The sequence below is a fragment of the Gobio gobio genome (genome assembly GCF_949357685.1).
Source record: "Gobio gobio genome assembly, chromosome: 13".
NCBI classification, from domain to species: domain Eukaryota; kingdom Metazoa; phylum Chordata; class Actinopteri; order Cypriniformes; family Gobionidae; genus Gobio; species Gobio gobio.
In genome coordinates this window covers 17,894,411-17,907,721 of record NC_137106.1, presented here as the reverse complement: position 1 = coordinate 17,907,721, position 13,311 = coordinate 17,894,411, and the positions used below count along the sequence as shown (strand labels likewise).

General features: G+C 35.4%; 1 protein-coding gene across 1 annotated transcript in view; it reads right to left on the bottom strand.

Annotated features, from left to right (window-relative positions):
• Nucleotides 1–13,311, bottom strand: part of arhgap5 (Rho GTPase activating protein 5) — a 49,604-nt gene that overhangs the window by 27,356 nt on the left and 8,937 nt on the right. The gene's annotated exons all lie outside the window — the stretch shown is intronic.

Below are 13,311 nucleotides of genomic sequence, written 5' to 3'. Positions count from 1 at the left end.
GCACCACTGATAATGTTTGTCATTAATGTTCATCAAAGAACAACGGGGACAGAGAAAATTTTAGCTTTAACGATGATTAATCTATATTTCACTAACTATTTAGGCAGTTAAGAAAGATGTTGATAACTTTATTCAATTTCTATGTAGGCTATGGGTAAATATAACAATTATTATAATGGGTTTATGTAGCGATTGTTTTAAGTTAAATTCAATCAAAAAAAAATGTTTTAAAGCCCAATAAATGTTGAAATTGGAAGCTTTCAGTTACACTGTAATGTAACGTCATTAATGTTTCATAGAGACATCAGTGATTCTGGCCTTCATTCATAAAAACATGCCATTACAACACATATCTAAAATATGCTGTCTTTAAGTTGTTTCTTCATTAATTTGGAGAGTAACTGAAATGATTACAATATCAAAATATTAAACATTCCAATGTTTTTTAATTGCAATTAATCATGATTAATTACAGAAAATAATTTGATTAATTCAGTTTTTTTATCAATTCACAGCACTAATATTTTGTTGTGACTTGAAGTACTTAAGAGTGCCGTATTTGTACTGAAAAGTACTGAGTAAATGTGATGTTTGTTACCTCAATAAATTTAAGGTAATTCCTATTTTGTTCTATTATATTAACATTAAAAGCACACTCTTTTTACAACAAAAATAACAGTTAAGGGTAAAAAAAAAAAAAAATGAATTCCCAAAAATTAAAACGGAAAAAACGGAATTAGCAAAAATTTAAAAGGAAAAATCAGAATTTGGGAAAAAATCTAACAGATTTTATAGGGTCCTACAAGAGTCATCAGGAGGGGAACTCCACTTGCAGAGCAGGCTAGCAGTTTAAATGTATCCTTAATATGCTTAATTCAGCCGTATCATATCAAGTGTGGGAAGTGGTGGCAAACAAATTAGGGCTTGTCCGTTTACACTGATCTAGTCTCTGCCTGTAAAAGGTAAAAACACACTATATTACATGCAGCCAAATAAACCAATAGTAATGTGACAGATAGCTCAATCGGCATGAAGAGCCAACTTGACAATTACATAATTAGAAAAAATATTACTTCATCAGAGTAATTCTGCAGCACTTGCAGTGTAGATAGATCAATTTATTAAAATGAAATCAATATCAGGACTCACTTAAAGGGTTAGTTCACCCAAAAATGAAAATTCTGTCATTAATTACTCACCCTTATGTCGTTCGAGACCCGTAAGACCTCAGTTCATATTCGGAACACAAATGAAGATATTTTTGTTGAAAGCTGATGGCTGAGAAAGGCTTCAGATAGGCCTCCATTGGAATTCAGTACACTTATACTCCCAAGACCAATAAAAGGCACTCAAAACATCGTTACAAAGTCCATCTCACCACAGTGACTCTACAATAATCTTACGATGCGACGACAATAGTTTTTGTGCGCAAAAAAAATCAAAATAACACCTTTATCCAGCTTGTTATTGCCTTCCGCGTGTACCTCCACGACGCATGCGCGAGAATATGACGTAGCGCCGGGGTTCGGGAATCCATGAAATGCACACTCTAACCCCATTTTGAGCACTACGCCGAGACCTAAAGCATGATCAATGTAGAATCCAACAGCTGAGATACGCGCGTCTTCCTCTGATTGTAAACAAATCACTTCTGGGTCATCTGTCCGAACGCCGGATCTGCGTCATATTCTCGCGCATGCGTCGTGGAGGCACACACGGAAGGCAGTAACAAGTTGGAAAAAGGTGTTATTTTGATTTTTTTTGCGCACAAAAACTATTGTCGTCGCATCGTAAGATTATTGTAGAGTCACTGTGGTGAGATGGACTTTGTAACGATGTTTTGAGTGCCTTTTATCCGTCTTGGGAGTATAAGTGTACTGAATGCCAATGGAGGCCTATCTGAAGCCTTTCTCAGCCATCAGCTTTCACCAAAAATATCTTCATTTGTGTTCCGAATATGAACGGTCTTACGGGTCTCGAACGACGTGAGGGTGAGTAATCAATGACAGAATTTTCATTTTTGGGTGAACTAACCCTTTAAAAACAATAGGTTCAAGATACATATAACAAGGTCTTGAGTTGACATTAACTTTTTTGCTCCCCACCAGACACTATCGCTAGTGGTTTTCCAAAGTTACTAGACACTCAACATTTTCACTGGCCAAATTTTGACATCAATACCATGGGAAAAACGGACATGTAGATATTTGTAATATCTCATAATTTGGCAGCAGGTTATATTAAGCTGCTGTCACTTTAAGACCTGATGCACGGATCCATTATACTGTTACACATACATTTTCTTTTTCAACTTTGAAACGTTTACATTGAAAATAACCGACATAACCGACATTTTGGCATTATTTTGTGTGTATGAGCAGTCAATGAGGTCAATGAGCAGTGAAAAAGAACTCAGTTTTGTATTGTGTGACAGCTTTAACTGAGCGCACTTTGGGTGGGAGCAAAAAATCTGCGGCAATGAGTAAAAATTATACACAATACGCCGAAATTCAAGCCCTGCAACACACCAACAATATTCATCCAGAGTAAATTAAACGGCTAATCGAGGGGAGGCGGGGTTCTGTGTCAACACGCTGTTGGAGAGATGAGAGCAATAAAGCGCAACTGCTATCGTCTATATATTCTGCGGAAAGTGAGAACTAAAAGCTTTTCAGATATTTCAGTAGAGAGATAAAAAAAAAATTAAAACAACATACATTAACGTTTTAGCCTACTAGCTAGTTTATTGCTGCATTATCAAATAATGTCTAATGAACATAAGACTGGATTCATTTAACATTCAGCAGGCCTACATACACTTTAAAAAAAAGAAGTTTGGAAAAATTGATCATTACATATTGGCCCAATAAATGACTTCCAATTCCAAATAATTATCCCCATGCAAAAAGATGCATTGTACTAATCATAGCTTAATGTCTTCACTCAAAATTTAAATTGTATATTCACTGAACATATTTAATTGTGATCAGTCAATCTATGAAGTCGAAGTGAACATTTTGGGTGAACAAGTCCTTCGTCCGAAAAACTGTATATGCAAGCGCAAAATGCACTTGAGGAAAACCGTTCGTGTGGAGAGGTTTCCAGACTGAGCTGCAGGGTGAAATCAAATCGCCGGCAGATCAGGCTGGGTTTACCCAGTCTATGTATTTATGACAATAGAGTTTGTCGAATGAAATGGTAAAATGCTCATGAAGTGACTGACATGAGGTTCATGCATTCATGTCCTCATATATTGAGGCGGCAGAGGCTGAAAAACACTGCAAGTTTCTGTGTGTGAGGTAAATGAAACCGCACGTCTGCGCCATTCATTGACAGAGAGACACACAGAAACATGCAGGATTCATATTTAAACAGTCTTTTTGCGGCGTAATATTCACAGACACTAGTATATATTCATCAAAACGTTGACAAATTCCTGGCATTCCTCATTATGCAGTAAATTCTGTTTTTATGACTGGATTGGATTCCGTCTGCGTTTTCCGCATCGTGGAAATGAATCCTTATGACAGTTATTTAGTCAAGAGTAGTGAGTGTTTTTTGTTTTTTTGTTGTTGGTCTTTTGTTTGATTAACATCAAAACGCAGACAGCAGCGCAGCAGGAATATTACATTATAATGATGGATTATGCAGCATACGTTATACAGCTCAGTGCCTTCACACAGTTAATTAATAAAACATTGCTTTGTTATATTAGCCTTTTTCATGCTTTAGTTGATATGCTGATGGTTGTAAATTGATCAAAAATCGGCCGATACATTAGTGCATATATATATATTAGGGGTGTAACGGTACACGTATTCGTATTGAACCTTTTCGGTACAGGGCTTTCGGTTGGTGCGTGTGTGCGTGTGTACCGAACGGTTATGAATGCAATCTTTAACAGTTAACAGTCGGCTTGTTTAAAGCGCGGAACACACTTCAATCCTAGTTCCCACACAAACATATTGAGTATTCAGTCCATTTTATCACGAAATTCAAACGATAAATGCCGTTATAACGCTCTATAATGTGACGTGACTGATAGACGCGTATCTGTTCAACTTCAAGCAGCAGCGCGCGAGTGAACGCGATCATCTCTTCTAAAGAATAAACAAATTCATATCTTAAGGTATGTTGAGGATACATTACAACTTACTGAATGTTGTGTAATCGCTCCATCAGTGTTTCAACCGCGGAAAGACAATAAAACAGCTTGTAAACAATGTCGTGTAGAATCACGTTTACCTCAGAAGTCATTCAGTGTCCACAGCTGTGAGAGATTAACTCTTTCACTGAAAACATGCACTATATTTGCCTATATATTCATTATATTAGCCTATATATATTCATTATATACTACTTAGCGTGTTAGTGATGTCTTGTTTATTTAATGCATGTTTAAATAAACCTGTCATGAAAATTACACCCACTAAATGATTATATTTCAATAACGAATTGGAGAAAAAAATATTGATTATTATATCTAAAAATAAATAGCAAATGAATTTAGGCTAATAGTTTGGGCTCTGTTGTTACTCTTTAATAGCAATATGTAAGTAAGGGCTCCCTATATAGTTTACAGCAGTGGTTCCCAACCACGTTCCTGGAGGACCCCCAACAGTGCACATTTTGGATGTGTCCTTTGTCTGACACACCCACATCAGGTCTTGGAGTAGCTACTAATGAGCTGATGACCTGAATCAGGTGTGTTTGATTGAGGAGACATGCAAAATGTGCACTGTTGGGGGTCCTCCAGGAACGTGGTTGGGAACCACTGGTTTACAGCATTCTCTTTAAGAAACTGTTAGTTATAACTGAATTCATTTAAGGACAGACACAATTTTTTCTCATTAAACCACTGCTGAATAAAAATTAATAAAAAGCATTTTTGTAAAACTGCTGTACCGAATCCGTACCGAACCGTGACTTCAAAACCGAGGTACGTACCGAACCGTCATTTTTGTGTACCGTTACACCCCTAATATATATATATATAAAACATATATATTTTGCACTTAGTTTATTATTTCAAATGCATTTTTAAAAGACTACAATTGAAAAACATTTACAATATATCATATCGCCTATAAAATTCAAGCCACCAAAGTGGCTAGTATCAATGACTGCATTTTGGATTTTGCATTTGGCGGGTTGGCAGTTGTTAATGTCAAGCCCTGCATATAACCATTAAATTTGAAATCAGCAGTCTAATAAAATTCATTCAGACTGACAAAAATCTGTGTATGTAAACGCAAAGCAAGTAGGTCAAGGTACTTATTATAAGCCACACCTTCACATTTGTATTCCCATCTGTAGATTATACACAATGCAGTGTTTCAAAATGATCAAATTCCAAAAAATAAGTAAAACAAAATGCTGCTGATAAGAATATATCATTGCTGTCAGGCCGAAACCTTGTATCTCCATATTAGTCATTTTTAATTAAAAAAAATGATGCTATTGGTCATCCTTTTTGTCTGTATATGGGTTTTTACAAATATTTATCCAATAAAAAGCATTTAAAAGAGGTTGTGACTAAACCTTGTGACTCCTTTGGCTTAGAATGTGCTGCGCACAGTTTGGAGATATCTGCTTGTTTGCAATGCTAGGGTAAATAAAGAACTGATGTTTGTTTGAGTAAGTACAGCGTTTTCTTTACTCAAGAAGCTTTATGTCCATAAAGGTTAACGTTTTATGTATTTGAAGAGCAGAGAATATACATAAACATTTACTTTTGAGAGATGAACTAAGGATTTTGAGCAAGTTACAGGCTTTTGCAGGTAATCCATTGTGTGGTGCTGTTTGTATGAATTGTTTTAAGAAATGCACCGACTGGTTTGCAAATCTTAAGGATGTTTCAAGAAATGTACCAAAGAAACTGAGAAAAAGTAGTACTCACGTTTACAGTTTAATATAATATCTAGTTTTAATATACATGTGTAGTTTTGATATATTTTTATATAGTGGTGTGGCGTGGGATTTTTTTACTTTAAAAAAGTCTGATCTACACTACAATACTCTGAAATGGGGCAAACTGCAAATCACCTTAAAATCCCACATTTCCTGTCTCTATGCTCAACAATGTTGTCGGTTCAGATTTAGAATCAGAATGAGCTTTATTGCCAAGTATGCTTACACATACAACGAATTTGTCATGATGACAGAAGCTTCCAGTGCACAGACAGAACGACAGTGACAAGACAGATAATGAAAGTAAAATAAGTGAATACAAATAAATACATATATAGACAAGACAATATACAGTATGTATGTACAGGTATGTCAAAGTCAAACCTAAATTTATTCAGACACCTTCAACATTTTCTCACATTATCAGAGTTTATTCGCTATAGTTTAGAAAATGGTAATAAAATATGACAATAACTCAGTTAAACTGGGTCAGAACACATTCATCTTGATAATGTCAGATAACTTTGATAGAAATGTATGTAATGGATTACAATCAACCAGTCAGCTGTTAAATTTAAGTACACAATTAGATAACACCAATTTAGGTCAACCAATTACTAAGTAATGCTTCATTTTGTTCAGTCTGTGGTGAAAAATGTTGCATGACCAATTAAAGAAAAAAACACTTAAGCAAAACTTGGACAGGTCAAAGTGTCTGAATAATTTTGGTCCTAATTCTTATCAATTTTACTGGTAGTCCACTGTATGAAGAATTTTTTGGGAATAATGTGTCAGTTAACTTTCTTTTGCTATCCTCACTTACATAAATTAGCGATAGTGTCCTGCACCCACTAGCAAAAATGATATCTGGTGTCTGAATAATTTTTTATTTGACTGTATATACAATGCATGGGAATGTGAATAAGAGGTATGGTATGATAAATAAATATGAGTATAAATAGCGTTGTGTATTGCACATGTTTATTGCCCAGTTGGAGGAATTTAACCATTCGTGTGGTAGATCCGGTGCTCAGTGATCTGTAGCGCCGACCAGCCGGCAACAGTTTAAAGAGGAAGTGGTCTGAATGTGAGGGCTCCAGAGTGATATGACACTTAACCCTATAAAGCCTACTGTATCATATTTGATACGCAAATTTCAGAGGCCTCTACATTATCAACATGATCAAAACATTGCTGAAAAACCTGTTGTACTACATACCTTCTAGCATCAGATTGATAGTTTAAACTTTTTTAGTAAGTAAAAGGCCTTTGAATATAATTCTAAAAATGTCCCCCTTCAGGTCGTGGTACACGTCTTTTTGATGTAAAATCTGATATTTATGAAGGAAACATAAAAATAACTTCCATATTCTTAGTAATAATATTTAAAAAAAGAACATTTACTGGACTGAAGCAACTAACTTTATCCATGCATTAATTATTTAAGGAAAATCATATCAAAATGCGAGAATCAAATGATACAACAGGCTTTTGAGAATCTCTCAATTATAATTGTACTGCACTTTAAATCATTAAACGTTTTTATACCATTATACTTAATATCATACAAAGACATATTATTGTCTATTTATTTATATTTACATTTTATGTATTCTGCTATACGGTTATAAAGACCTAAATGATTTACATTACAAGATGTCAGAATTTCATCTTACTTTTTGGCCATATAAACATCCTCAAAACTGCACTAAATTGCATAGTTTTTTTCCTCCTTGAGTGTGAGCTCCATAGTCTCTGATATCATACTATAAGATATAAAAGCCTGATGTATGAAATATGATAGTAAACAAAAAAAAAAAGAGAAATCTTTATCTAAAATTATTAATAAACTGCTCCATTAAAATAAAATCTGAATAGTTAGGCTGCTGTCCAAACTTTCTCTCTGCTGATTTGTTATACAGTAATACTAGTGCAGTTTATGGTTCCATAAAAATGTATTATTTCATATATCAGGTTTTACATGGTGTAAGGTCTAAGTTGACAAAAGCATGACATAATACCCTAACAGAAATAAACAGTAGTAACAGTTTCCACCAAAATACCACAATTAGCCATCAAAACAAGGAACTTTTCCAAAATGGCAGATATATTTCTAAAATTTCTCAGTTTAAATAAAAAATGTAATTACAAATTAAATCAATTAAAATCTAAACATGTTTTATATGATTGTGTTTTTTCAGTAGCAACAATAAATGGAATAACTATAAAATAGTTACCACAGTATTTAAATCTAATAAGATTGAGCTATTTCCTCATTTAAAATGCAATGCATCATGTTGAGTTGTGATACTCTGCAGCACTAGGTCTGAAACTGCCGAAACGGGCTATGACAATTATTCCCCACTGAGTTAAGTAATCCCTATGGCTGAGAGGAAGCTGTACAATATTGAAAAGCAAGGCTAAAGGGCTAAAGGGCTAAAGACGTGTGAAAAGGCTGACTCCTACATTTTCACAGCAAGAGTCACTTTAAAAAGTGCATCATTGCAACAGCATCCTTGGAAAATGTGCAGCATCTTGCTTTTGTGACCTGGTCACCAGTATAGATGTCTTGAAACAGTAAGATGTACAAATATTGCAAACAAAGAGCTAGCTGTCTAGTTAGCCAGCTCACTAGGCTTTAAAAGACAGCGATAGACACATACAGGCTGTAATGTAATACTCCAGGTGATACACATGTGGTGATAAACATGTGAAAGGCGTTTTTGGGCTGCTATTCAAACCGCAGTATTCACGAAATGTTCTGTCTCATGATTTGTTAGACAGTAATAACAGTGCAGTTTATAGTATCATAAAGTGTAAATAAACTAAAACACAGACCTTGCGAGGAAACATCAACAAGCTGTAAACAATTCTGTCCATTTCCCCATCACAATTCATCAAACGTTCTTGGAAAACAGTCCAATGTTGTAGAATGATGGTTTAGAGATTGTCTGAAAACACACTTGTGACCCTTTCAGCCAGTGCTGTCTTGATGAAATACTCATGAAATATTAGTTAGCTGATTAATTGTTGTACAAATACTCTCGCCTTTTTCTTCAGTCAAAGCAATTCAGCATGTCCGGCCAAAAACTGCTGGCTATCCGTGCTTATGCAGGACATTTTCTGCTAATCTCATACCCAGTCTGCCAAAGCATACTGAAATCATTCAGCTATGAGCTTCTCTAGCACATATCTTATTTCACACTTGGTAGCATCCAGTCATTGGTGAGGTAATGTATTGTTAAGCTTGCGTATGGGGCAACATCTGCGCTTGATCACACGTGTGCATTGGCCAAGTCAGGTTTTTAAACCTGATCTTTCATTTGACTATATAGACTGGGAACAGTAATTTCTGGCAATTTATACAGCATTCATATCACATTCAAATTTGGACCAGAAGCCTCTGCAATCGTCTACTGCAACTGACATTTTATGATATTGGTGCCTTCAGCTGCCACAGTTTTGCTGCATAGACAGGCCTTCCGAGTTATTGGGCTTTTCTTTTTTCCATTCGAGTTAAAACCAAAATGTGCCCACAGGGAAGCCTTTGTGTTTGGCTTTTCAACCAGCCCTGAGTCCATGTTGTGGATTTCAACGACAGCTGACCAAATTATGCTGGCAAAGCAATGTCAATTGAATATGAAATAGGGGTTGTGATGTTTTACACAGAATAATTTAAATAGCTTCTGCTAAAAATATTCTGCAGGCCTACGAGTCACAGAAAGAAAAATGTTTAAGGTAACACTTTGTATAATTAGTTAATATTTCAATATTTGAGGTAAATAATTTATTTAAATAATTAGTTAATATTCAAATTCCAATTAGTTAATATTCAAACATTTCTAGCAAACGCTTTGTTGAATAAATAATTAGTTAGTTAATATTCAAATTTGGAAAATGAACTAATTGTATGCTAACAGTGGTTCAACCTTAATGTTATGAAGCAACGAGAATGCAAAAATAACAACTTTATACAACAATTTCTTCTGTTCTGTGTCAGTTTCCTACGCTGTTCACGTTGTAAACACATTGCAGCGCTTCTAGGTTCTACATCAGCTCTGTATTGGTCAGCTCCTGCGTCAGCATCACACGGATGCATTGTGGTGCTCACTTGAACAGTATCGCTTCATAACATTAAGGTTGAACCACTGTATCCACATTAGTGTTAGACCGATATATCGGCCGGCCCATATATCGGGCCAATATTTGTGATTTTTACATTTATCGGCAGCGGCCGATACAAGGCTGCTGCGTTCGCCGAAATTTTTTTCAAGAGATTAAGTTAAGTGCACCTAAGCATTAAATGACTAGGTTGTAAATAGTTTTAAAAGTTTTAAGTATAGTACAGTCAGTGTGCACTTTATTATGATGCATGCTTGTTGATACTGTGTGCAATAGTGTAATTATTTTATTTATGCTTAAATATTTATTTTCAGAATTTAGTTTCACCACTGAACTCTTTTTTTCTTGTCCTACCTCACCTGTTTTTACTATTTGTTAAATATTGTTTTTTTTTTTAGTTCAATAAATGTTCCTTTTTTTTTTTTTTTTTAATTGTTATCATCATGATCATTGTGTCATTTTTATGATGTAAATTGAGGGAGCAAAGCAGTATCGGCTCCAAATATCGGCTCAAGAAAATCGGCAGCCCGTATCGGTCAGCGGCTAAGGCTGATGAAAAAAAAAACGGTATCGGCACTAAAAAATCCATATCGGTCGATCCCTAATCCACATGGACTATTTTAACTTTTTTTTTTTTACTACTTTTCTGGACCTTGAAAGTAGTTATACCGTTGCTGTCTATGTGGGGTCAGAAAGCTTTCAGATTTCATCAAAAATATAATTAATTTGTGTTCTTAAGATGAACAAAGGACTTATGGGTTTGAAACGACATGAGGGTGGTGTAATTAATGACAGAATTTTTATTTTTGGCTGAACTAGCCCTTTAATATATATTTCCAGGAAAAGATTTGTTGAATAAAAAATTAGCTAATGTTCCAACTGTATTGCACAACAACAATTTAAACATGCACACTTAAGGAAGAAAGCACTGTTTGTAAATTACCTCCTTTCCACAGAGCTGTTTAACGCACCGCTGCACCCGTAGGGAACACATCAAGTCTACTAAAATGCACCTAATTTGCATCCTATTTGTTGCAACATTTCTAAAATTGGCACAAAATTTATATATATGTATAGAAGCATTTCACTATGAAATCCAAAGATTGTCCATTCTGGTCAGCTCATGTATTCACTCAAGCAGTCCTATTTAAGACTGGGAAACATTTGCTGGAAACAATGTTTTTCTGATCATACGTCCCTAGTGTCTGTCAAGTTCATGGTTTATTTCATAGTTAGTGCCTCATATAAATATCTAAACATCCATAACATTTCACACAGAGGAGATTATTACTGTGAAGCCCTTCAAGGAGGAAATGACAATGGGGGTACTTTTCTGATGGATAAATGAAGCATCCAGGCCTAAATGAGCCATGAAAGTCAATTAGGAAACATCCATAAAGTCCATTTTCTTCATACAGTTTTTAATGCCACAGGCTCTTGGTTTTCAGAAATGATGGGCCGCGAGAAATAAAGGACTGTGTGTGTGCATACAACCATGTTTGGAGGAGTGGATTGTTGGACTACTTGTTCTTGACCGCAGAAAAAAAAAATAGAGTCAAGTATTATAATTTCCTCTGGGTTTCACAATGCAGTACAGAGCGAGATAGAGGGGCATAAATGGGAGGGAGTGAGCGTTGGCTTGGGGGGCAGGGTGTTTGATGAACCTTTTCATCTGCACAGCTCTGTGAAGCAAGATGCTTTCAAAAAGCTCTTAAACAGAGCCCCGCGATGCTCAGATGCAGCCACGGGCACAATGTGCCATCTCATCTCATTCCAGTGGAAACCAAAAAAGGCCCAGATTCAGCCACGATCAATACGGCTTGATTTTAAAGTAATAGCCCAGATATAATAAATATTTAATATTAATACTGAATATTTACTATATTTTAATATTGTTTTTAAATCAGTGTTGGTCAATATTGTACATACAGTATATTGGTTGTTACTGGACATAATTTTTCATGCTCATTTAGAGGGCTAGCCATTGACACACATTTCACAAGCTTGTGATTCGAATCGATCCCATTTTAATTCGATATCGATTAATTTGATATACATCAAGACAGTACATATCTATTTTTCTCAAGGAAAAAAACTTTAATTTATTACAAATTAACAATTGTTTTAACTCTTTTGCAAATATCAAAATAATATCCATTTTTAATACTGTACATGTTGTGTTGTCACCTGTAGCATTTAAAATGCATGATTTTTGTTTTGTCTTATGTTGTAAGACAAACTTGTGTCGAATTTCAAGAGCATCCATTTATCGGCCCTCAGCAATAATATGAAAATTCTATGAAATTGGCTTCGAATTTTAGAAACTTTGATATTGTGCCTTTATAATTTTATAAATTACACCAATTTGTAAAGCAAGATGATAATGCTAAATGCTTCCCTATAGTCCACAAACCTGCATGTCACAAAAAGAAGCCACTCACCAACAAAATCAACAGTCCCGCACATTAACAGTGCACACATCACTATATGATATCAAAACAAGGAGATGAGCAACAAAAAAAAAAAAGGTGTTTTGGATCATCACGTATAGGCTTCACGGGTGTATGGCCACACATACACATAACCAGTTCAACCAGCAAATTGGCCCAGCATTAGACTCACCACAGACACTTTGCCCACTTCCAGTACATACCATAAAAACCACAACCACAAACAGCAGCTTAATAATTTCCTTAAGAAACCACATCAATGCATGTCATCCATGCACGAGTTTCACTGATCTATAGCCACAACCAACCTGAACAACAGTATGCGGGTGTCACCTACTCACTAATGAAACCTCAAGCTATATTACTGGTCGGCTGGGTTTATTGACAGCCGTGTTAGTCAGAGTTTCCATTGAACACAGTTACAGAACAAACTACTGAAGGGCATGTTGTAAGCAAACAAACAGCAACAGTCAAAAAAGGCCTCTATCACTGCTTTAAGCATATGAAGCAGACTTTGTTTGGGTCCAAATATGGTCATGTCCATAAATTATGTTAAACCTAGCCCGTGGCTACGATATATGCTGGGCCTCAGTGTTTACACATCACTTGCAGAGTCCATGAAAATTCAAACCACAATCTAACTGAACAAAGTGCTCTGGGAAAAATTAGATCATCATAACACGTGCCATAAAAATCCATTCAATCATTTACCAGATGGACTTCCCTCCTCCCCTGCCTATCAACTTCCTGTTGTGTCAGAATTTATTACCTCAGAGTAATGGATTTCATTCATTTACTCATTGATGGTATTTGAACCGCATACAGAATT